Source organism: Lichenostomus cassidix, chromosome 11, assembly GCF_008360975.1.
Source record: "Lichenostomus cassidix isolate B80296 chromosome 11, HeHo_3.0, whole genome shotgun sequence".
NCBI classification, from domain to species: Eukaryota; Metazoa; Chordata; class Aves; order Passeriformes; family Meliphagidae; genus Lichenostomus; species Lichenostomus cassidix.
The window spans coordinates 4675101-4700850 of NC_139492.1; the positions used below are offsets into that span (position 1 = coordinate 4675101).

A 25750-nucleotide genomic window follows, 5' to 3' on the forward strand; every position below is an offset into this window, starting at 1 on the left:
CTGAGAAACAGTGGCATAATACTACTTAAGATTTATATGACAGAGAAAGGGATAAGGGTGAAATGGTAAATACTGTTTTTTTTCTTGTTTCCTAAAGTGAGCTTGCATGAAATAAACCTTATCTCTAGACTTTGAAGACACATTATTGTAATTTTGTCTATAGGAGCATTTTTCCCATTGTTGTTTCTGAAAAAGCCTTATTTGAGTGAGAAGAAAAAAATTTGATGTAATTTTTTATTGTGTTGTGTGTGAGAAGCTCATGGGTGTTTTTACGTGGGAAAATGAAGAAGGGGTAAAGAAAAAGGGCAAATGGCAGCTTTGGCCAGAGGATTTTCCATATTGGAATGCCATAGAAGTCTAGGATACATGGATAATATATTTTTTAGTAGAATGAAAGATATTCTGCTGAATAGCAGCAGCAATAGTGTAAGAACAGCAGGGCCAGTTCTTGCTCTGGTGTTACATTATTTTATACACCAGGGCTTATTAACATGGGCTAAAATGGAGTATCAGCAAATCTTTGTGGTCCCATTAGATTGTTTATTTTACAAGCTCAGTGATAACCACACTGCTCATCAACAGAACCTGCCTTACAGTGCATGAAGGTCTACTAATAAAAGCTTGAAAGTGAATAGTAAATTCACATCAGGTTCCCCAAACATACTTAAATTGCTGTGTACCAAAAAATATATCAATGGAAACAAAATACATATTTAGCCTGAAGATGGTTCTTGTGGACCATCATGCTTTAAAATTATTCTTTTGAACTATTTGGTGACATTTTAAAGGCTGGGAACTTTCATGTGGAGCAATTGCTTTAACCAGTGAGACTTTTAGTGGTATTTTAATGTAGACCCTTAGATAAAACAAGATACATTTCAAAGATACGAGTGAGCAGAAAAATCTTCTGGGACATTCATTACCTGGAAAGATGTTACTGATGGCTTGACAGAACTCATCCTCGGTACAGGCATCAGCCATCCAGAACCTGCAGATTTTTGCTTGGCAAAAGCATCACATGCCTTAAAGGACACGTGTGGCTAAGTTACCGGAGCGCTGAACCGACCATGTCATCCCCAACACAGGTGGTGAAAGGAAAGGACCTGCTGTGTTAGCGCGACATTAGCGGTATAATTTTTACAAAAACCTTTGATTGAAAACTGTTCTTGACCTTTGCTGCCAGCAGCCCGGGGCTTGAGTAGTTTGCCTTGCAGTAGATCTGGTCTCCCCTGCAGTCCCGGGCTGAGGCGGCTGCTCTCCACTCTCCGCCTGTGTCACCATGCCAGCGCTGACCGCGGCTCCGTCCCGCCGGTGCCACTGGGAAACCCTTCCTCACAGACTGCCAGCAAGAACACTGGGAATGTTTTGCTATTTTTCCCGAGCGCTGGCATGACTGCTTGCTGTCAGCCGACAGACACCGGACGTGACCGTGCCCAGAGCGGGGCGGCGGCCGCTTGGGAGCTGCACAAGGCGGCCTGCGCTGCCTCCCGGGGCCAGCCGCCAGCGCTCGGCGCTGCGGGATCACCGCCACCGGCAGCGCCGTCTCCACTCGCCACCTGGCAGTCGGGAACGTCGCCAGGGCCGGCGGCCACGGCTCGGCCCGGCGGCCACGGCTCGGCCCGGCCTCCCGCACCCCGTTCCCTCACCCCGCAGCCCGTTCCCTCATCCCGCATCCCCTTCCCTCACCGCACGCGGCGGGGCTCGGCAGCGCCGCCCAGCGGCCGTTCCGTCGCGCGGAGGCTCGGCCTCCCCGGCGCGCGGGCGGGGCTCCCTCAGGCCGCGCCGCCATCTTGGCGGGGCTCTGGGTACTGCTTGTCGCCCAACCTTGCGGTGTGCAGGTGCTGGTCTTTGTCCGGCTGCCGCTGCTGGGCTGAGGAATGGCCTCAGCCCTCATGAGAACAAGGTGCTGGGTGCTGGTGAGTTGCCATCGCTCCTGGGTGCTGTGCAGCCCGACCACAGTGTGCGCCTTGGGTAGGACAACGTCCACACTCTTCTGTCACGGACCAAAAGTTGTCACAGCTGACCCCTGTGCTCTGACACACTCTGGGGATGATATTGATCGGTCGTTGATGCTAAACTGTCTTGCACAATCCTACTTCTATTTACCACCCACTTTTTTTATTTATTGAAATCAAGTCCATGTTGTACTCAGAGCAGCACTGCTGAAATAGGCAAACGTGGTTGAACTTGCTGTGTCCAGAGCTGAGCAAGGCCCTGGCGCATGGTTCCATCTGTGGCCACAAGCCACAGCAGGGATTGGCGCTGACATGACCAAAAATCCTCTCCATGGTATTTGGTAGGATTAGAAAACTACACCTCCCTCTCTTCCGCCCCACTGAATTGATAGCGGTTATAGCAGTAAGGGATGCTTTAGAAACAGCTAAGTTGTGCCATAGTACAGACATTGCTGTTTTCCAAAGTTCAGCAGGATGTTGGAGCTGGCTGATGCATCTGGCTCTGGAAGCAGCCAGGAATAAGAGGTCATCCCCAAAGATAACTGGCATTGATACAGTTTTGTTTTGTTAGTGATTCATTTTAGTGTAGCACAATGGTTGGTTTGTCATTTGCTTTGAGTATTCTATAATATTGTAATTATTTGTCCAGTGGCACCTTAGACCACGCATGCAAGGCACAAAACAATCTACCTCAGCTGTCTCTGTTAATTGAAAACTGCAGCTTTTAATTCTTAACTTTCCTGTAGCTTTCAGAGCTGCATGTTTGTGTGGATTATTTAGCTGTGTTTTGGTTTGGTTCATATTCTAACATTCCTGGTAATGAATATATAAACTACTTTGTGTCTAAGTGGCATTAGTTAGACAGCTGCGGTTGCAAACAGCCCACATAATCATATTAAATCAATATTAAATGTGTGCTACTGAATAGTTGTCTTTGGGATGCTGATGGTCCCAATTTAATTTAAACTTCATCCCACTAGTGCTTCCAAAAAACCTCAGAGGAAAACAAATCAAAAATCAAACCCCCAAATGAGTAACTCCAAACGGAATAACAGATCTTTCATAATTGGTCCACAGTGGCTTCATTTAGGTGGATGTACAAGTGTGTGGTGTGCAGCAGCAAACAGTCCAAAACCTGTTGGCTGTTCCCTGCAACAGAGGGAACAGCTGTGGAGAATGGGTGTCAAGATGCTTTTTTGGGGGGATAAGAGTTTATTTGAACGAGGAAAATAGAAAAAGCTATTTTGAGTTACAGTATTTGGTGTGAGGAGAAGATGTAAATTCTAGAAGTTTCTTCGGAAAGCCAGTTCGCCCTTAGTGTGATGCAGCTGTACTGCTGTTGGTTCTGTTTGCAGGATGGCCAGGAATAGATGGTGAAGGCTAAAGGGGCGCAGCAACAGGGAAACCTGACACTTTCCTCTGGAGCTGCTTGGTATTCAAAATGGAGACTCTTAAATCATCTGGTTATAACAAGAGCTAGACATTCTCCCTTGAATTTTTTTGTGCTGGGCTTCTGTTTCTGTGTTTGGGGCCACGTCCAAGGTGAGGGCAAAAATGATGCAGTTGATCTAAATCTCCTAGCTGGGAAGTTGCATATTACTGCAGGGAGTGGTGCATTGAATGGAAACCCATTCCAGTGTCCAGTACTCACCGGAGATGTTGTACTTTTATCTCTTGTTGGTAACTAGGTGTTACAATGTTTTAGAAGATGCTGCATACAGAAGTTGTGTATTTTATGTGTTACTGGAGAAGCACAAAGTGAAGGTACTTGCAAGGAGGTGAGAATTCTTCCTTTGAGCAGACCAGCAGGAGGGGAACCTGGTTTGTATGAAAATATGACTTTTAATACGTTGAATATCTGAGGAAGAACTTGGGACATTAATCATCAGGACTTTTATTTGTGGCTTAAAGTGGATAGAGATCAACAGGCCAGTTATAGTGTATTGTGGTGCTGCTAAGGTGAGGTTTCCTTGTGCCCACACACCAAAAATAGTGCTTAAGAGATGTAGGTCATGCCTGGCAAGCGTGGGTCAGGTGAACCTGGGTCTCTGCTGTGCCCATTCCTTAGTTGTGTTCCATGTCCTGCCAGGAGGGGTCCAGAGGTTGCCCAGCAATTTTTGTCTGTTTGTTGTGAGTTATTAAGGAAGGGGAAGAGGAAAAATACAGGCAGCAATGTTGGGTTGTTGAAAATATTAGTAGCATCCAAAACTAGATTTGAAGTAGTGTTGAAGTATGTGTACCTATATCTGTGTATGTGTAAATGTATAAAAGTTAGTACAATGGTAAAAGAAAGGAAAAGGCTCATTTAGCCAACATTTCCAATATGGAAGGGTTTTGGTCCTTGTTTTCCTCTCAAGCTGTCTGATTTATCAAAACCCAGCAGTAATACAACAGTGCAGCCTTAGTGAGGGCATTTACTTTTATTTGGGGATTTTGATTCAGCATATGAAAAGTGAAAAAATATTACCAAAAATCAAGAGAGGAAACGAAATACATTAATCTTTCTGTTGTCTTTTGAGACACTGCAAATAGGCATTTTAATTTAGGTATGTTTGACTTGGCTTTGACAGTGAGAGAAGCTAAAATAGCTTAGCAGTAGCAAGAAGTTTTGAATTATCATCTGCCTCTGTGCTAACCTGCATTTTAGAATTATTTAATCTAAGTGCAGAATTATGTTCTGAGTCTTACCATTCCCAAACAAATCAGATCACTGATGTAATGACACATATGAATGGTGTACAAATACAGCAAATAAGGATTTTTCTGTTTTTCAGCCCATGGGAAAAGATCACTGACTAGTAGATTTGCATATACACAACACAGATGCTTAGTATTTTTCCTTAAATAATTATAATGATTTCCTATAATAAATACAAGTATTTCAATTTGATCAGCAATGACAAGTAATGCAAGGTATTTTTGTTGTTGCTATAAAGCTTTTTAAGTAATTATGGCTTACTATTAAAAATCAAATTGCAATGTTTCATCTTCATTTCAGCTTTCTACAAAAGTGGTGATGGATAAGTTCTTGATCACAGCCCGTTGAGCCTGTGGTACATTGCAAAGACCCAATATTTAGCAGTTTTAGCCAAAATCAGCCCAGGGAAATCTCAAGTCTATTGAGTCTTTTAGATTTTAGCTAGTGATGGGCCCCCCAAGAGCCATGGACTGAAACAGCTGTGAACTTAAGTTCAGATTCAAATCTGGTTTTATTTTACAACTTCCTCTTATCTTTGTAAGCAGAACCAAAACCATGGTTTCAAGTCTCTTTTGTCCTGAGGATTAGATATGTGGGCTTGAAACTTAAATCCAGATTTGGTGGTTTAGGCCTGTGCTAATTTTTTTTTCCTTTTTTAGATGAAATTAAGTATGACCAACCACCTCAGCAGCTGGCCAGAAAAGCTGCCATTTTACCATACCTAAATTAGGATTCTCAGTGTAAGCGTAAAATTGGCCTTTAGGAAAGGGAAGAACACAAGATGCTGCCCTGAGACAGTTGGCAGGTGGCAAGTTGACAGAGCATTTTCCTCCAGACCTATGCTGGGCCCCTCAATCTTGACTTGAAACCGAGTACTGGAATGATAATATGTTATTACTGCTGAGCAGAGAGTGGTTCCAGCATAGAGAGCAGTTGTATGTGTACAGAGTGGGTGAAGGAATCAGAGTACATATACCAGCCATTTTCTCTTATAAGCAATTATGTAGACAGGGAATTTGTAAGTGCAGTTGGTTTTCTGCAGAAATTGTTCTATTCTATTGCATTCTTTTCACAGCAGTATTAGGGAGCTCTTTCAATTAGAATCTTTTGAAATTGGTTAAAAAAATTTTTATTCTTTTTTGTTTACAAATAGACACTGGCACCAGGCTAGTGGTTTTGTTTTGTGTGGTTGTGGGGAATTGTTTAATTCTCCTTTCTGAGTCCTCTTTCTCTAGGTCAGCAGCAAGCAGCGAGGAACATCAAGTAAAAATAAAACTCCTATTTTTAGTTCAGCTACATAATGTCCTATTTATAATACTGAAGTTTCAGCTACTACCTGGCCTCTTTCAATTCAATGAACCTTCTCTCCTCTGTTAGCCCTCATTGCTCTTTTTTCACGCCTGCCGCATTTGATTCTTTTGCAATTATTTTTGTAGGTTTGGGGATGCTTTTACAATGGGCCTCTTAATTCTGCACAGTGCTGACAGTGATCAGTTCAAGTAATTTGACTAGAACTAAGGGCAAGTACCAGCTAGCAGGGGATACTCAACACTTGGAATAATTAATCCTCAAAATTTTAACATCATGGAACTCTTGTGGGCAGGGAAAGCAGCTGCAATCATAATGATATATCAGTTGATCCAGATAAATGTTTGTTTCTGCTTTTAATCCCTCACGACCAGTGAAAATAAGATACTTTAACTTAATTTTCCTTAGGATGATCCATGACAGTAATTTTCTGTCTCCCCCCCCCCCGCTTTTGTTTTGTATAAATTTTAACACAGGCCAGTAAGAGGGAGACAGAGAAGAACACATACACAAACATCTCATGGCTAGCCATAAAACTGCCAAGGATTTGGAATTGAAATGGTTAAAAATGTCTTGAAAACCTCAGAGTGCGGCTGAAGTCTGGGGTTTTGGCAAGTAAAAGATGGCTCTCAGCACAGGACCTTAAGAAAAATGCATTTTGTCTGAAGGCAGTTTTTACCCTGCCCACAGTCTTGGAGATAAGGCGGGAATTGTAACAGGAATAGTTCCAAAATCCGTTTGTCAGCTCAAAGAGCAAGAAGGAAATGTTGATGTGCTGCTGGGCGAGGTTCTGCTGCCATCAGGGAGTGGGCTTCAAAATGGGGATTTCATTCTGGTTGAGCCAAAACCAATGTAAAAAAATTCCCAGTTAAAAGCAGCTTATGAAACCAGATAGACCCTATTATCCACCGGGAACCAGGCACTGAAAACATTTTATTTATTTCCTCCATATGATGTATCTCACTTGAAAGAAATGAAATGACTTGTAAACCTACAGCTTTTCAACGGGGTTGAGTCATGCTAGAGACTGATGAGGAGTTGGATGGGGGCGGAGGAGGAGGGAAAGTAATTCTGGTAATGTGCAGACCTTGTCATTGTGTGGCAAAGTTTGAGTTTTAAGAGCCATGATTATGCTTGAGTGAAATTTTTGCACGATGTGTATGATACATGGTGCTGAGCTGTGCTGGAAGCTGAATAAATAGATTGAGCAAGTGATTAGCCAGGCACGGTCACGTTGTTGTAGCAGAGGTAGCAAAGTCTGATGGCTTGAAACAGCCATTCTTTAGGAAAATGGGGAGCTGCTTTAAAAGAGCCAAAATCCTATAAACCCACAATTTAAAAACCCCGAGCAACAAACCCTGTAACCCACAGCATTCAGTGGCAGAGGTGCAGAGCACTTTATGTAATTAGATTCCAGGTACAAAGAGCTCTGCATTTCACGAAATTTCAGTTATCTTCTAAACAACAACAAAAAGCTCTTGTTTCTTCTTGTCCTGTTTCATCTCCTTGTTTGAATATAAATCCAAAGAGAGTTCCTCCTTCTCAGACAGCTCTTTTTTTCTCCTTCTTTAATATGCTGAATAAATGATATAAAGTGGAAATAAGTGAGGTATAAATAAAGGAAAAACATCTCTTATGACTGCTCTGTCTCAAAACCTTCATCTGTAGTTGGGTAAAAGATCCTTTTTGGAGAGGAAGGTGATGGTTGGAATGAGGTTAGGTGGGATAAATGTGTAATTCTATTGTTATATTTAGTATTGCAGTATCTGTGAGCCAGGAGAAGGGTGGCAGGGTACAGATGTGCAGAAGAGGAATATTTGAGGGTTGTCAGTCCCTGCTTGAGGAGAGACCGTATGAGTGAATGAGGTCAACAGAGGGATAAAAGTAGACAATGTGAAAAAGAGGTGAGGTGAGAAGAGCCCCTTGGAAAATGTCTGCAGGGTGTGGAGGAGGAAGATGATGAGACCACTGAATGGAGCTCTAAAAAGAAGGGCAGGGAGGAAGCCCACAGTATAAGCTGTGTACCAAACTGAAGTTTTAGGGAGAGATGGGTAATTCATGGTGTCAAAGATACCAATAGGGATGTATAAGAGATGTGAAGAAGACAATCTTGGCTCTTGAATTTACAAAGGTCTGCAGTGATGCATGGGACTGCTATTCTAGCAGAAGCTTAAAACTACATTTCTGTAGACATGAGGTAGAGACTCACAGCAGCTTCCTGAGTGCAGAGATTCCCTTTTTTAACCTTCTTTACCTTTAACAAGTTACCATCATTTCATGTCTTGTAACAGACATCCTCCAGCTATTCATTAAGTGACTAATATTCTTGCACTTTATACAGTCATAAATAATGTGTGTTAGATGTGACCATTCCTGGCAGAGCTCCAAGTTCTTTTTCACAAAGAAACATTTGTTTGCCTTCTACCTAATAACAATCATGGCAATGAAGACACTGCTATAGTATTTTTGAGGTATTTGGAGTGTTTACTGCAATGTAATGCATTCACTGCTCATTGCATTCTGCAGATAATTTATTTTGAAGACAAACACCCGCCTCTTTCCTGAGCTCCCTTCCTCCATTCACCTTTCACTTTGAGCAGAATCCTTTCCAAAGCAATCAGCTGGATCTGACCCAAGTACAAATATGCTAAATTATGCCATTGTTCTGTTTTCCTGATATATTTGTTTCCACTCCCCTCCCCCTTATTTAATGCACACCCATTTGATCCAATTCCCTTGGCTTTGTGGTACACAGCACATACATTTAGTGTAGCCTTGCAATTTTTTGTGTTCATTTAATTTCAGTATCTCTTTTTGTCGTTTGTTTTCATAAGCTTTCAAACAGTTTCAAACTGGTAAAGTTTTCAAAGCTGGTGCTTTCCATGTTTCTGGAGCCTGAAGTGCCAATTTAGTATAGCTGCATCTGCATTTGCAATTAAACATCTTCACTTAGAGACTGGTTTAAGACAGGAGGAAAGTAGTATGGAAAACTTGTTGTTCATAGACACCAGGGTAATACCCTCAATTTATATTAGAGAAGAACAGTTCATGGAGACAGTGATGGCTTTAGCTATTTTCTTTTAATTCAATGAAAAGCTGCTGTTGCTCTAGAGCATAAAATGTGACCACTGGTTGCTACTGCACACCTGTGCTCTGCCTGCTGTGGATGAAATTTCCAGACAAATAGTGGAAAAAGTGTGTGAAAAGAGTTTACAACCCTGGATCTTTGATTCTTTAAGGTCACCAGTGTGCTGAGTGAGACTGAAAATAATCTCTTTAAGCTGAGAGAGTATTTATGAACACAAGTGATGAATGATTTCTTATGGTGATATAACTGTTCAAGCTTGGCTGTTTCTTGGACATGAACAGAACAGATTGGGTTTGTTCCTTGGGAAAAGGGACCAGTGCCTGTCTGTTGGATGGTATCAACCAGCATCATCAAATAAAACTCTAGGTGAAATTCCACCAGGAAGGCAGCTGATCCCCTTTTCTGCTATATGTGATAATTATGACTGGAACAGTGGTTTTAGTTTTTGCCGTAATTGTCTTGATTTCTTTTTTTAAATGAATGTGCAAAAAAATATAGGAGAAATACAGATTCCATTTCTTATTTGAATATGTATGAGAAAGAGAAGGCTATCATAGGAGACATCTTCCTATAAGAGAGTCTTATTAACAGGAAATTGGAGCACAGTTCAAAGCATATATTTAAGAAGGCAGCATTGAAGCAGCCAGAAGAGGATGTGTGATGAGAGAGTACTGCACTAGTAATAAATAGAAACACAATGCTACTGCACCCAGTAATGACATAGAAAACAGTATGGAACTGTCTTCCACTGAGATGGAGGTAATGAAGCAGAGATAAAGTAGGATTTAAGCACAGATACAAACTGTGGCTTCAAAATCCAGAGGTTTTTCATTAAGTTGGATACTGAGAGCCTTCGAGATATTGCCTCTTCCTTGAATGGTTTAGTAAAAATTAATACCAAATTAATTGCAGGGAAAACTATTCTCCTTATTTTGTCTTAAAATTAGGCATTTCAAAAATTATTTCCCTTCCTAGACAGAGAGCTTCAAATTTTTATTCAATGGCATTTTGTAAAGAATAAATGGACAAAAAGTGTTGATAGAATTTTATGGTTTGCTACCAGCTATGTTTGGAATTTAAAGTACTGATTTACTGTGTATCCTCCAGGTTTTAAATTCTAAATGCAGTGTTCCTGAATAGACCTGTTTTTCTGGAAATTTGAATGATTGCTGTAATTTGGCAAGAGAAATTGTGTAATCACATTTTGCAAAATAGGTGGTAAAAAATTTATTTTGTGGAAAACAAAGCAAAGTATGAATGTGTTTCAGAAAGGCTTTCTTTCTGCCACTGAATATCACGATAAAAATAGCAAAACATCAGTGCTACCTGAAGAGAGAAATGCTAAACCTTTGAGCACATGTAGAGGACCTGGTTTTTATCAAAGGACTGGGGATCCCAAGGCCATTAAAATGCCATGAAAGATTTGGCTTTGAATATAATTTTGGAGCTCCTCTGGAGCCAGAAGAAAAACAGTGGTGAGCAGGCAGGACTTAAAAAACATAGATCCCAAAATCTGTGTGTGATATTCCAAACACCAAGCTCTTCATTGGCACATTCTTGCCTTTTCAGCTGAAGTGAAGCATTGAAGAGCTGAAGAATGGTCTGGGATTCTTGAGTGCTTTGCTCTCCAGGACCCTTTATCATGTTGCTTTTTTTTCCTGTTTTTTTCTCTGTTTTGGGAGAAAAAAACCCCACTGAATTCTTATTGGGGATCTCTGCTTCCACATGGAGATTTTATGGCCTTGAGCTCATGACGCTGAGTAGACTTGAACAAGAAAGAATCAAAGATTTACCTATCCCTCTTGTGTCAAAGGCTTAGTCATTAAAATGCACTTAGAAAATTTTCTATGTGAAAATATTTTGGTAATGTGAAGCAAGAATGTTTCTTAAGAAGCTGAAGTGAACCATGGCCTTAAAGGGTAGAAAGCCACTAAACTGGAAAAACTTCCAGTTGATTAAAGTAAAATTTTTTCCCTCAAGAGTAGTTGTGAATCTGGTCTGTTCAGCATACCCTTTTTTTGACACTAATTCATGTTTTGCATATGCATAAGTAGGACTTGTCTGTTCTGGTGTTGGATGTCCCAGGCTCTGAAAGTTCTCACTTCAGTTGGAGAAACAGAGAAAAGCAATAAAATTATCAGGTATGTGTCTCCTTTAATTCAGCTGTGGAAAAACCGACTTGCTCCATCAATCTGAGTGACAGCTTTGGACAAGAAATTATCATGTTTATTTTACTCACAGTCATCTTCCTCATTGTTAAAGGACAGGCAAGGAGATACTGTTTCTGTGATGGTAATGTTCATGGCAGCATAGAAAATTAGCTTTAAGTAGGTGTATTTCTGAAATGTATGTTTTTCGGTCCCTGACAGGGACTGAAATGTATTTACTGGTATGGGTTTAGTTGCTATTTTACATATTTCTGTGTTTTATTCTTGGGACTGGTTTCACAGATGCCTGTGGCTCATCAACAAGTGCTCTGTGCATGTTTTGCATGGTAAAATTTGGTACAATAATTAGGCTTCTATACAAACTCCCTTTTGTCATGCTTTTTTGGTTTGAAATGAGAACAGAGCCATGGTTCTAAAAGTTGTTGTCCTGTTTGCGAATGGTTACAATTAATTTATTCTACATAAAAATAGAATTAAAACAGATAGAGATCCTCTTCACTTACTCCTGTTGAGCAGTCCATTCATGATGGCACATTAAGAAGGAATGTGTTCTTTGTTGTTTCTTTCCTGTTAACATAAGGTGGTTATTCTTGATTGGAATGTGGAAAAAGGAGTAACATTTCTTGGGAATTATTCCTGTCTTGATACTTAGTGCCCCTGAAACTATAATTTTCATGCAATGTCCTGCATTTTCTAAACTCGCTTAGTTTTGGCCCCTTCTGCTTTTCTTGTTTCTCTCTTACTGTGTATAAACATAAATAAACACAAATTAAGATAGTAAGTCATGTATGATATGAATTTGTCGAACAGAAGACTTTCTCTGTTGCCTGACCCTTTAAAAATTGTATCCCACCCCGATGTTGTCACTAAGGATTTCTAGGGTAATGTGATCCATTTTGGTTTTCAAGCTGAAAGCAGTGAGCCGTGAGATTACCCTCACTTCTTTTTCTTCTGACATTTTGCTGTGATTCTGGAGAAGGGGGACTAGGAGTCCTTTTTAGAAAATCCCCACAATTCCCTGTGAGGGAGAGTTTTTGCATTCCCCTCCAATGTGTGCACATTTTACAGGTTTATTAACCTTTAAGACAGAACTTTTCCTGGGCAATGGAGCGCATGGTGTGTAACGACAGAGGCCAACCCTTGTAATCTCCCTGTTCTCCTAGGAATGAAACTCTAACAAGTGTTGGGTCTTTCATGTCTTGGCTGTTTGTCTTGGTGCTGTTGCCTGTGTCAGTGATCTAATATTGATTAGAGCAGCCATGGAGGCACATTGGAATGATTGGTGTAACCTGCTGTCACTGCTGAGGGCACAATGTGTGTGGCTGTGTTTTGCCTCCATGCCAGGCTCTCTAACACACTTCCAGACACATGGGATACCAAGCTGGGTAAGCTGTTTTCCTTGGGTAGTTGTGCATCATACCTAATTTTTTCCCTACTTTTCCCTGAGCTGGCAGTGATTCCAGAGGCAACAAAGCAGCTCATTGGCAATCATCCAGGAAGTATTGCTTTGTTTTCTTTATTAAACTGTGAGTTTAGAAGACAGAGACTGGAATGGGCTTAGTTGTAGTAAGTTAGAACAGCCTAGAGGGTTTTCTGTGATGCCACAGCAGTCTCCTGTGTACCACTGGTAACGTCCCTACTGCGGTGTAAATCACTGGGTAACTCAGCACACCTTTTATTTAGCTGAATATAAATAAACAGCAGGATACTTGAAAGAAATAACACTCCAGAGAAAACACAATCCTAGTGCAATTAGAGCATTTCTATTTAGATAATTGCTCATAGAAATTATAAGCTTGGATCTAATCCTCAAAGGATACAGAAAATTGGCAGTTCCAGGATGATCTGCTTCTTTCACTCTTCCTCCCCTACACCCCTTAATGCATTAATACCTTTCTTTCTCGAACCCTAAATGCTGAATTTTTTTGGCCTTTTTTCCTACTATAGTGAGAGTGATATGGAAAATGATAAAATAGCGAGGGAAGCCCTGGAGATAATCTAATTTTTGAGAGAATCTGTGTAGGGGAGAGATAACAAGCATGATAATTTACTGCTGCTTGAAAGAAAAACATGACCTCATGCAGTTACAGAGGGGCTTGCCCTAATTATGGGTGTAGACAAGGTGGTCCCTGGGGTATTGGTGAGACAAGCAGTAATCTCCACAAACAAGTATTTACCTCAATGAGACTCTTCTCTCCTCTGCTTCCCTTATAGGAATAAGCTTTTTGTGAGTATTTTTTCTAAGAACTGTAGCTTGAGTAAGGAGGGAGAAATTCCTTACTGTCATATTGGCAAGGGCTGACTTTAGGCAGGTTAACTCCATTCCTTTGTTTTACCAATATTTATAAAGTGGGGATTACCAGCCATGGGTTGAGTGCCTGGAGTTCCTTCCCATGCTTTACTTTGGTTTCTTTCTTAGCTTCTCTGTTGAACTTTTTTTTGAATCCTTAAATTTTCTGTTAGACTGAGACCCGTAAAAGGTGGAAAATTGGGAGTGCAAAGAGAATTCGCAATTACACCACTCAGCAGAGTGCTCTGAAAGAATAGGGTTTTGGCCAGAAACAAACACTGGCATATAAAAAATACTAGTGTGTAAAACAAATTGCCCCTTTTATCCAGGTCACCACTTTGTTCAGTTGTGTATTCTTAAATGTCTCCTCAGTCCTCTGTTTGCAGTGCATTCTGTGAGACATATTTGCACTTGCAATTTATAGAAACACTCGCTGCCTTGAACACCTGCCAAAAAGTAGATTTCTAAAGGATGGAACTAGAATAAAGATCTTAGGTTATGTTGCAGTTCATCAGATTAAAATCAGAAGTTTATTAAAAATAACACTTCAGCAGATTAATTGCTGAAAATGATTGAATTCATTGATAAAGCAAAATGTGAAGACAGTGAAGACATGTATGAAATACTCTTACTGGTATTGAAAACTAGCTTGGTATTTATATGAGAAGGTTCCAGAAAATAACATGTTGCCACATGTATGAGTTGGAAATACTTATTGGCTAGAGGAGTAAAATAGGCCTTGAAGTAATTTGCTCTGTATGCCATTTTTTTCCTGCATATTCCAGAGCTCAATTTTTTTTTCACAAATACATGAAAAAAATTGGTAGGTATCCATATGCAGTTTCTGTGCATGAGGCCTCTTCCCCAGCTCTTTAACATTTAAGGGAAGGGAAAAAGTGTGGGTGTGAAAGTACGGGGGCAGTTTGAGAAGGCACTCTTTAAATGGTTTGGGATTGTGTCATTCTCCCTCATAAATTACATCCTCAAACCACCATTTACTTCTTAATCCTACTTTGAATAATGAATATTCATCTAATCTGTTCTGGGTTCTCCCTGTAACTCCCATTGCTGAAGAACATCTTTCCACAGCCACAGAAAGCCACTCTGGGTTTCACTTCCTAGGACCACTGTGACTCACAGAGGCTGTTCTGCTGTGTTTGAACAAGCCTGGAAGGTCTCGGTGCAGGAGGAAGAGATGAAACTGTTGGAGTGTGATGGTGTATATCTGTTTGAGTCCCCAGAGTAAACTAAACCCAATACAGGCTGAGCCTCTGCCTCAGTGACTAGTTTTATTGATTTGGAATTGGTAAAATACAGCGATGGTCTGCTCCCAATCTTCCCCATTCATTGTCTGTGGGACACTCCCTAATGGGTGCAGAGGAAAAGCCACAACAATTGAGGATTCTTCTGAGCTGAGGAAATGCTTGTTGACAAATTTCCTTGATTTTAATTTTGAATCATGCTGTTAGATCAGGGCTCAACAGACTTAATGGCTGATGAGGTCATCAGCATTCTCCTTTGTTCCTTGTGGTCAGCTGAATGTTCACTTGTGTTACTGCAGGACACAATTTTATGAAGTTTATGTGTTGTTATCTAAGCCTTTTAGTGTGGCCATTATACACCTCTTTTTTTTCCTCCTCTTTAGCAGTCAGCCATCTGCAAGAGCTGTTTACTGTATCCAAATGATTGTGAGAGCATTCAGTGAAGGTATAAACAATGACAGAACTGGTTTCATTAGCAAAGGCCATGCAGAATCAATGTCTAGGTCTCATTTCTTCCTTCTTAAACTTGTATCACTGTAATTCACATTGAAGTGGTTAACTTCTGATTTACTGGATCTCAAGTAAAAATAGATAGAGGTCCACACACTGACACTATTCATGTTGATGGGAAACCATTTATATTGCTGCCAAATTGTTGGGTTGTTTTATTACAGTGGCAGTGAATAAAAGCCAGAGTAAATTTTTAATTTCACTACCTATAATATGAGAGAAACTGAGCCATCTTATAGTAGCAGCCCTAAACTGATTCGCAACAGTCATTTATCTTCATTGTTTTCTGCAGAGGTTGGCTGAACTTTTTAATACACATAGTTTTATATGGGCACTGATTATAAAATATTGTTACCTTTCTTGCTATTAAAACACTTTTCAATTATTATATGGTGTTTCTCTCAGAGAGGAAAACAGTAAGAGGGCTCCCATGTAAAGTTTTTATTCCTGTAGCTTCTCAAAGAATATTGAAAAAAAGCACCAAAATCTCATGAATCTGAGCCTTGGCTGCAAGATTTCCACATTTCTGTGGGGAGTATATCACAGATGATGTAGGCTTTCTCAGGGAGAATCATACCTCATTACTTGGGAAAGTTAATTGGTACTGCAAACCACAGAAGCATCTACAAGATACCTGAGGTGTCCAAAATGAGCTCATTTTCTAGCCTTAAAAAGGAAAAAGCAGAAAGCTCTGTGCACCTAAATATTATAAATTTAACTAGAATGAGTTTATAAGCTGCTGAAGCAAGCAGCTTCCACTGATTCCACTTGGAGCAGTACTGAATGCTGGCAGAAATCGCATTTCCTGTCTTCCCTCATGCTCCATGACTTTCTGCCATGCAGCTTTTGCATTGGATCTCCTTGGGGCAGGGTCACTGTGCCCAGTATTGAGAAACATGTGCATGGAGCATTGCATGTGGATGTTCAGAGAGACAGCTTGCCTCCAAAACCAGCTGCAAACTTCTCTGTGTCATCAGACTCCTGTAAATTCATGTGAAAGACAATTGGACTGGAAGACAGTGACTTGCCTGTATGGAACATATTACAAAAGATGTGAGTCAGAGGAACTCAGACACACCAGCATCTTCTGTCATTTCACATAAAAGGCTGCCTTTTAAGTATTTTAAGGATACTTAAAACAATGTACCTGATTTTCCATTTGCATAGGCTTTTCTGAAATACAGTTTACTTTTGCTATGAATCTCTTTTAATGCATATTTTGGTCTTGTTACAGGAATAAAAAGAGGCCTTTTGTTTCTGTGTGTCTGTGAGGAAGGTCCCCTGCTCTGTTCAGTGTCCCAGCTGATTGGATATTAAAACTGGTGCTGACAATATAATGTCGTCACCAGTTCTCTGGAACTCACCACAATGTTGGGGGTTTCTTACACTAGTGCATTCTAGAAGGCATAAAATTACCAGTGCAGGAAAAGGGATGGATTCTGTGTAAAAATAAAAGTAAAATTGTATTAAAATAACACAACATTTATGACAGCAAAGGCTTCTCGGCATTCACTTCTGCAGCTGTTGTTGCCTCTTAGAGACAACTGGATATTTCATGCCTGGAAAATCTGTATCATCCTTCAAGGTTTTTATGATTTTTCTTACTGTCAGTGGGTAGCACACATCCATACCTAAAGCTGTTCTGAAAAGACTGTTTCTTGTTGTAAGTGTTCAATCAGGAGAATAACTGCTGATTTAGGTACTTAGGTAGGTTTTGGGATACAGGAGCTGCTTTTGTGACAAAGCAGTTTCAAGAAAGTGCCATTCTCTGCCCTGAATTGTGGCTCCAGCACTGCTTGCTTTTTACCCGTGTGAAGTGTAACTAGAATGTCACAAAATCAAAAAGGCTGCTTCAACAGGGACAGATCCATTGAGATGGGGTGAAGAGCCCAGAGCATTGTTTCTTCCCTCCACCTCTACTTTGCATTGTCTCTTTGTATGCTCTCCATGCTCACATAAGCAAGAGCAGCTCTGTAATTCCTAGATCCACATCACAGCTGTTTCTGCTTTTATATCATTCCATCTACTTCAGAGGTTCTTGGACCATAAAATGAAGCTCATTTTGCTGAGCTACTGAGAGAGTTTGCTTCACCCAGATAGTTATCTTTGCCAAGGTTCCTGTATTGCAGCAGAAGCTGTGTGAGCATTCCCTAAGAAACTCTTCCTAGAGGTGTTAAATCCACCTTTGCTGGAGGGCACGATCCTGGTGGAAATTGATCAAAGATGTCTGTCTATGGTTTCCAATGGTTTGTGGACAGGTGGCCATCTTCCAGCTCTGGAACCTATTTCTGTCAAATTAAGAGACCTCTTCTACAGCTTTTTCTTGTACCTTGTCAGATTTAGTTGAAACATTTGGGGCAGTGCTTACTAAGTGTGTCTGAGGAGATGGTGGAGCTGGCATGGTGTTGAAGGATGCAAGTTCCCCCTAGACCTTGTGTTTACAAGGTTTGTGATGTCAACTTTATGTATTCAGATGTAGCCTGTGTTGGTTCACACCAAAGAAAAATGTAGCCCATAATCCTGGAGAAGCAGGAGAAGCAGATCACAGTGAGGATACAGGTGCTCTCAGTGGTTTTTCTCTTTTGTACCATTTAGTTCAGGCTCTTTCTTCTCTGCTGATCTCTATAGTTGCTGTTCTTTGGGACAGCGATTCAAAGAGCTTTGGTGTTAAAATACAAGGTCAGAACCATCTAGGATATGAAAAGGGATAATGTTATATTCCAGCAATAATAAGGGGCTGGAAGAGGTAAAGAAATTAAATGTTGTGCCACCTTTTCATCTCTCATCTTCCCTCCTCTCAGCTTGAACTAACACAACTGTGGTATAAAGGCTCCTGGGCAGGGTTATCCATTGGTAAATGTGAGAAACCAGCTCAGGAGTAAAGAGGCAATGTGGTGCCTGGGGGTCTCGTTATGAGGCTTCAGTGTTTTGTTTGCCCCAGGACCTAAAGCAGCTTGTGGTGGGAGAGCTGAGGTTGAGCTGGAGTCCTGTGCTTTGGGGGGACACAGATCAATACGTGAATGTTGGTAACAAAGGAAGAGCAGAGTCTTGGCTGTCCCTTCCATCTGGCAGCTGGAGGTCAGGGGGGCGTTTCTTGCAGTGGGGGAAGGAACCAGTTCGTTCTGTAGAACCAAAGCACACTGCTGCTGGCAGGGGCCTGCGCCTGGGGGTGCTGATGCTGATTTGAACCACTGAATTTTTATCTTTTAACAGCCACTCTGAGTCAGATTGTCTTCCTTGTTTCCCTTACTGCCTCTGTGTGTTGGTCGGGAGCACTGTGCTTGCTTTGAAGAACTCGGGAGTGGAGCAGGAAATGCGCACACACACACGTAAGCATCACACACACGAGGAAATTAGGAGGAGTTGGCAAAACAAGGAAGAGTCAGCAGCAGAAAGTCATAGGAGTCAGGAAGGAGTAGAATCTTGAGGAAGTCTTATTAGAAGTCCTTTTTGAGTCAAATCCATGTTTTAGTGATGAACCCAGTGAAAGGTTTACTAATCTTACAACAAAGAAACAGAAAAGGAGAGGATTCTAGATGCCCTGTTTGGTTTTTTGTTTGTTTGTTTGTTTGTTTGGGGCTTTTTTGGGGTTTTTTTGGTTTTTTTTGATTTTTTTCCCTAGCAAGTAATATAAAGATGAAGTGGACATTTATTGTTTTGAAAATAATGTAGTGCTCAAAGCCATTTTTGGTTTAGTACTTTTGACTGCAGCATTCAAACGCCCCTAGCCTCTGCCCTGAAGAGCTTACAATTAAATAGACAGGCAGAGGAATAAGGAAGTGTGTGAAACGATAAAGATTTATCGTCATTTTTCAAACACATAGAATAGGATCAGTAATTTTCAAGTCTTGTCTACAGTAGGGAGTTTTTGGAGGAGAGAGTATTGTTTAAAGGGGTTACTTCCATCAGGACCAAAGAGTATTTTGTTCCAGGGCACTATATTTGTGAAGTGCCTCAACTGCCAGGGATACCTGTTGTATCTAGTCTTTGTTAATTGTCAGTGAGCTCAGGCAGACTGAGCCTCAGGGATTGGTTCTGCTCGTGTCCTCTGGATGTTATTGATCCTGCTGCAGTGCTACTTGTTCTTTTGAGGTATTGTTTGACTGGCTGAATAATGCAATTCTGGCATAATACTAATATTTTGGCACTTAAAACATTTTAGCTAGCCAGCTTTCAAGGAAGGAGAATGAGCTGATGATTCTGGAATGGTATACTAGGAGTTAGAATATAGAATTAAGCTATTCTGGGTAGATGTCCCAGGAGGAAAGATTAATGTTTGTGATGGAATAAGAAGAGCTTGGACTCCAGGTTTGAAGGAGGGAAGGGAGTGTCTTGTACTGTGGGTAAACCCACTGCATGACAGAGCTCACACAATGTTTTATTTGCTACCCTAAATCACCTCATCCATATGAGGTGGGACAGGGATGGGCTGTATGGAGGGTTCACCTCCACCTGCCATTTTGGTGTGGAAGGGACCAGACATCTCTTCTTGGGTCACATCAGTATTATGTCCAACCTGGTGTTTTTGCCATCTGTTACAAACATGATTGCTAAGTCTTTATTTTCTGTGAGAAAAGTTCCTATTGGAGTGTTCTATGAATGGGTTAAATTTGGAACTGCAAGATTTACCCAGAATGCATTAAAACATGTTATTTAAAAAAGACCAACACCACTTGGTGAGGGTTACCTATGCAGTGGGTGAGAGAAACTGAAGGGTTCAGAAAGTTTTGGTCTGAGCTTGTTACCACTGTGTTGCAGAAATGTGCTTGCTGTAGTAAAGGTGTAATTAGCTTTTAGGTTAATATTACAAGGCTTTTGAATTACCTTCCCTAAAACACACAGCTGTTCTACCTTTTGTTTTGTTTCCACAAATTAGACACTGCACATCAAAAAATACACTTACATGCAGAACACACATGCACTGTTTTTTCTCTCTCTCTCTTTTTTTTTCTTTTAACTAAACAAACACTTGAAGACAGACATAAAATTAAATGCAGGACAAATGCTGTAGTTATTATATGCATAAACAATAAGTATAATTTTTAATATGACAGCATTATCTGTTGTACTCCAAAGGAGAGAAACTACATCTTTTCTACTCTGACAGAAGGAATAGTAAAAGTTAAAACATCATTTCTCAGGTTCTATAAACCAAACTGACTGATGTGCTGTCTGCTGAAATACACATTGCTTCAAAATTGATGCTGCTGTTATTTTTTTATATGTCTAAACTTTTAGTGATTTGTCTTCCTCAAAGACAGAAAAAAGAGGTGGAGGGAAGAGATTCCTAGCATCTGCCCATAATGAAGGATTCTTTTTATTCTGTATTTCAAATCTTTCTTGATCAAACCCATGGCATTCTCTGAACTGCTTCTCAAGAAGGAAAAATAATGTTTAATCTTAAAGGCAAGAATTAAACAGCTTGCCCTTGAGGGCCCTAAACTAATAGCAAGGGTGAGCACTTGTAATTATTCATTCTGGTGTTTCAGGTTTGAAAAATTTAAAGTAAACCAATCTGAATAGTCTTTCTAAATGGTTGCACAGTAAAAGATTTTCTTGTCATGGGAAGGATAGAAGATCTTGATCCTAAAGGAGAGGAAGACCTAGGATAGTTTGGACCTGTCTTGCAGTATACTTACTTACTCTTTTCTGGCCCATTCTGTGTTTTATCTGCTAAAGAGGAAACATAATATTTCTCATTAGGTGAAATAAATTAACCTTCCTTCTCCCATTTGCGTACTGAAGATAAAGCCATGGCTTCCTGGTTATTTTAATTCAGGAGACAAGAAGCTGGCAACTGAAGAAGGCTTTCCTACTTTCCCCCTTCTCCTGTTTTTTCTCCTGTTCAATAAAAAAATCATTATTTGTCTGTTTAGCATCCTGTGATGCCTGAAGGGGTCAGTTAAGTGCTGTTGCTTGCATGAGAGAGAGGATGAGTGGATTGGAGGGGGAAGGGCAAGGGATGTATTGCCAGCTTGCAGTGGCATTTTTCTGACAGTATTAAGGGGCAGGTCTGTGCTAATCTACGTTGTTTTGGCTGAAGTGGTGTTGGTACCAGTTAAAGTGGACAGCTGGGAGCTGCTCTGAAGGGGCAGAAACCTCTGCAGCTGATGCTGATGAACATCTGGGGATAAACACTTTCCACCAGCACAGCCTTCACGTGGTGGGTGTTTGTCCACATCCCAAATTCTCTGCAGAGCTGAAGGAAGAGTCCAGTGAGAAGCATGGCTACCTGCAAACCCCTTGGGTACTCATATGGTGTGGCAAGCTCTCTGTGTTAATTTCCCATTATCTCTTACCCCTTCCTGTTGGGCAGGTACAGTTTATTAGTTTATTGGAATGCAGAGCTAAAGGAAATTTTGCTATACGTCTCAGGAAAATACACTTGAGCATACTGTCATTTTAAAGGATTGGCAGAGATCTTACTTCACAGTTGCAAGAAAATTTTGAGATTATATTGCTCTTTATTTTCTTTTTTTCCCATTAGTTGAATGACATTTCTTCAGGAATTAATAGCCCCATCTTCCTTCTCTTCCCATCTCTTGATCAAGGCCTCTGAAAAGCAGAGAAGAACTGGTGGCAGAAGTTGTGTTTTACGGTATTGCCGATATGGTGACCTTAAGCCTTAATGAGGCATTGATTAAGAACCCGTGGCATTGTTTTAACAGAAAAATTAATTTTTAACTAAGTGTGAACTCTCGTTTCTTTTCTCCAGCTCTACCACCAAAGTTTTGGAGGAAAACTGGCTGTGAGTGAGTGTTGGGTCTCTCATAGTGTTGAATCTTCCCACCAGAAGATCAGTGAAGCTCCTGCTTGCCTCTGCTCTGGAGCAGCAGTTGTTGGACAGCTTTCAGTCTGTTATGATCAATTCTTTCTCAGAAAATAACAAGATAAGTAATTAATATGAACTCCTGTCATTGCAGGAGTTCGAGACACACAATATAAAACACAATTAAGGCAGGTAATAAAATAGAAATATTTTCTTAGATCATCTTTACCGTGCTCTTTGTTGTCATATTTTTGTTCTTGATTTTCATTTTTTGAAAATACTGTAAAATGTCAACAGCACAGAGCTTAGAAATTAAAACTTGGATAAATGATTATCTAGTACAGCAGAAACTGATGTATTAAAAATTATGGAAGCAAATATCTTTTACCAAAGCAGAGTCTTTGTGCAGATCATAGCAGCTGAAGTTGGTTATTTAGCCTTTCAGAGAGCTGGTTTATATTTTATGATGGGAGATTAGAAGCCTTATTGAAATGTGATAAAAATCAGCTGCATGTTTTGAAATTAGTGACACTATTTCATCTGGATGCTTTGTTTTTCATATGGTTCAGTGCCTTCCATAGTGTAGTACACACTAGAGGACCTTCAAAATGAAAGCATCCTAAATTTGATGTTTGTATCATGACCAAGGGACAAACTATTTTAGTGGAAGTATGTAATGAACAAGATTCTCCATGGATGTAAATTATGACAGCTCCGTAGATTTTAGTAGATCATGGTATATAAATTTACAACTTGGGGATCTTCTTCTGAAGAATTTTCCTTTCAATATTTGATTTGATGTCATGAATATTTATGTCTATTGTTCTTGCAGCCATGATAATATAAATGATTGGCAAATATCTACATTAAAAAACACCAAAAAAACCCAGAAAATGTATTATCTGAGCAGTTTGAGAGAAGGAATAGCCAATCCAAGTACTGCCTTTGAGCTTCATGCTTTGTCCAGGCTGTGAAAATGACAAAAGTCTTAGCTGTGATCATGTATTGGTTTTAAAACTGAGAAACCAAGTTTGAGAAATTGATGTAATCTCAGCTTCCTGCTGTGTTCCCTTACACCTATAAGAGGATATTGAGTGTTGATGTGCTTGGATGGATTAGTGTTGTTTTTGGCAGATGATACAAACTAGTAAAAATCTGGTATTGTTTCCTACGGATCAGTAAGAAACAAGAAATGGGTTTATAATTTTTTTTTTTTAATATGATATTCTTTGGCTTTGGCTTTGGCTTTGGCTTTGGCTTTGGCATTGGCTTTCCTTGTATAAAAATATTATGACAAAGTACTGGGGTTCTCCCAAATCAACCATCTCCTGCAATGCTATTCTCATCTACTCCACCTCTCAAATTCTGAATTAAAACGTAAAGAATGAAATAAGTGAAATATGTAAGATGAACTGCATTTGTGATCTTGTAAATGCCTCAGACAGCTCAGAGTCTCCCGAATAGTTCTGCTTGAGTATTGGTGCTTCCCAGTAGATCTGATGAAGTGCAGCTGACTGGAACAAGAGGCTTTGGGTTCATTCTAAGCACTGCTGAAGACCATGGGATCGGAATGTGGGAAGCTTTAGGGCATGTCAGAAAGGGAAAGTAAAAATCTTATATTACATGAGGACTATGGAGGCTGAAAAATAAATCAGTTCAGTTTTATCTGTGGTTGTAGGCTTTGCTGCAGTAATCCTTGCACATGAATGCATGCATTCACAGCTGTTTTTTAACATAATAAGCAGTGCACATACTTTTTCTGTTCCACATTGTACATCTTCCTCTTCTTTTCAGCAGTAGTGGAAACTTCTTGCAGATGCTGATAATACCCATATACAAAGACTGTAGTAAGGAAGCCAGAGCTTCCAGTAATAAACACATGGTTCTCCAGGAGTGTGTGTGTTTTCTAAAGTACTTCTAGTCAGAGTTCAAAAGAAGCAAGTTATTTTTGGAGGTTTTAGTGTTGCTTCTTGGTTAATTTCTTCTCTGTAACAGCAAGAATTTGTCTGTACTTCTTGCTCTGCATGGAGCAGAGTGAGTGCAATAATAAAATAAGCTGTGTTAAGAAAAGTAGTGATGTTGAGGAAGATCTGTGATGCAAAATACTCTGCAGCCTCATTTGCCATGCTCAGAAAAGAAGGGAATTTCAGTACATGCATGCCCCATCAAAAAACTGAAGCTTTGATTACTGCTTTCCAGCTCATTGTAGGTTTTTATGTCAGCTGAGTTTAATGATGAGTGGTATCCCTTCTGTAAATGTTTTATGCAAAATGGTGAGAGCACATTGTCAGACTTGCTGGAAAGGTTGTCAAGAATGAAATTTGTGAATGAACTCCTTGCACATTAAAATGGACAGCAACTTGGTACTTTTTTATTTTCTGATTTTTCAGGTGACCTATGCACAACATTCACAGTAAGCCACACAGACAAGAAGATTAATTCCTTCAGAGGCTTTCTTGCATGTTTGTTCTTGAATTACCATTTTATTTCAAAACAGTCTGACAGATTTTTGTACCATCTCCATTTTACAGGTAAAAAACTGTAGCAAAGGAAATGAATGACAGGCTATACTGATTCTGATAGCCTAACTTGTGGCACCTAGGACTCAAGTTACCTGTTTTCAACTCCCTTGTAGCCCACACACTCCATGATCAGGGAACAGCTTCCAGTGCAGCTAGTCAGTATTCAGAAACATTGTATCCAGTCAGAAGCTCTGAAATTAAGGAACAAGTTTGATTCGAAACATTTTCCATCCATGAGAAAGTAAATCAGAGATAGGGATGAAATCCCATTCCACTCTGCAACATGCAGGTGTCCTACCATGAGACTTGTTTCTTTTTGCTTGCCTTTCTCTCCCCACTCCCTACCATTTCAAATGTACTCATGACCTTTAACAATAACATGGGAGCCTTTCTCTTTGAAAAAACCAAGCTGCACATGATTCTGTCCTGAGCAAGAGGGAGTGTGGAAAAGAAGATCATGGAATTACATAATCTAGGGCCATGTGGTACTACATAATGTATAGGATGTTCCTCCAAATACTAGTTCTGCTGGCACCTAGCATAGCACCTCCCAAGTTCTCTCCCTTCCCACTGAAAAGTCTTATCCTGCCAAATGTGGTTTAGTTCTCTTCCCTATTTATCTGCTGTTCTCCTCCATCTAGACAGACAACTGGCATGGATGTGTAAAGTCTGGCAAAGGCACTGTGAGCTGAAAGGAGAACTGCAGTGTTGGGCTTTCCCTTGCTGGGGCTGCCAGGCCAGGAGCATTCCTGTAGCTCAGCTGTGGCTTGCTGAGCTGCTGCCGTGCGATTCCCAGGCATGGGATTGTGCAGGAGGCTTTATTAGGCTTCAGGTGTAATGATTTGTTTACTTAACGTTTAAAGCAAATAATCAGGTTGAGTATCATTCCTAAATGCACTCACAATCACTTTGTGTAGCCTCTTAGTACTTTTTGCAATGAAACCTCCTTAATAGACAGGCTTGCTCTGGGAGATCATACCTTTTACCTGGAGCAAGAATATTTAACTGCTTCAATAAAGGTGCTCTTATCTTTGTTTCAAGATGTGAAAATTCAGTTTTCCCTGCCTAGAAGGTGTGATTATGTGTTGTACATAGTCTCATATGTAAAACGTGCTACCCTGTTGACCCTACATTTGTGTATGAAATAACACAGTTTGGTTTAACCTTTAACTATATTTAT

General features: G+C 40.3%; 1 long non-coding RNA gene across 2 annotated transcripts in view; it reads left to right on the forward strand.

Moving 5' to 3' along the window:
- Positions 1-1764: 1764 nt before the first annotated feature.
- The window catches only part of LOC146432098 (uncharacterized), a 64648-nt gene continuing 40662 nt past the window's right edge, over positions 1765-25750 (forward strand). Inside the window, exon 1 of one of the 2 annotated variants that reach the window (XR_014854483.1) lies at positions 1765-1971. This is a non-coding gene — a long non-coding RNA (uncharacterized LOC146432098). The remainder of the gene's footprint in view (positions 1972-25750) is intronic. The other variant, XR_014854482.1, reaches the window with a different exon arrangement.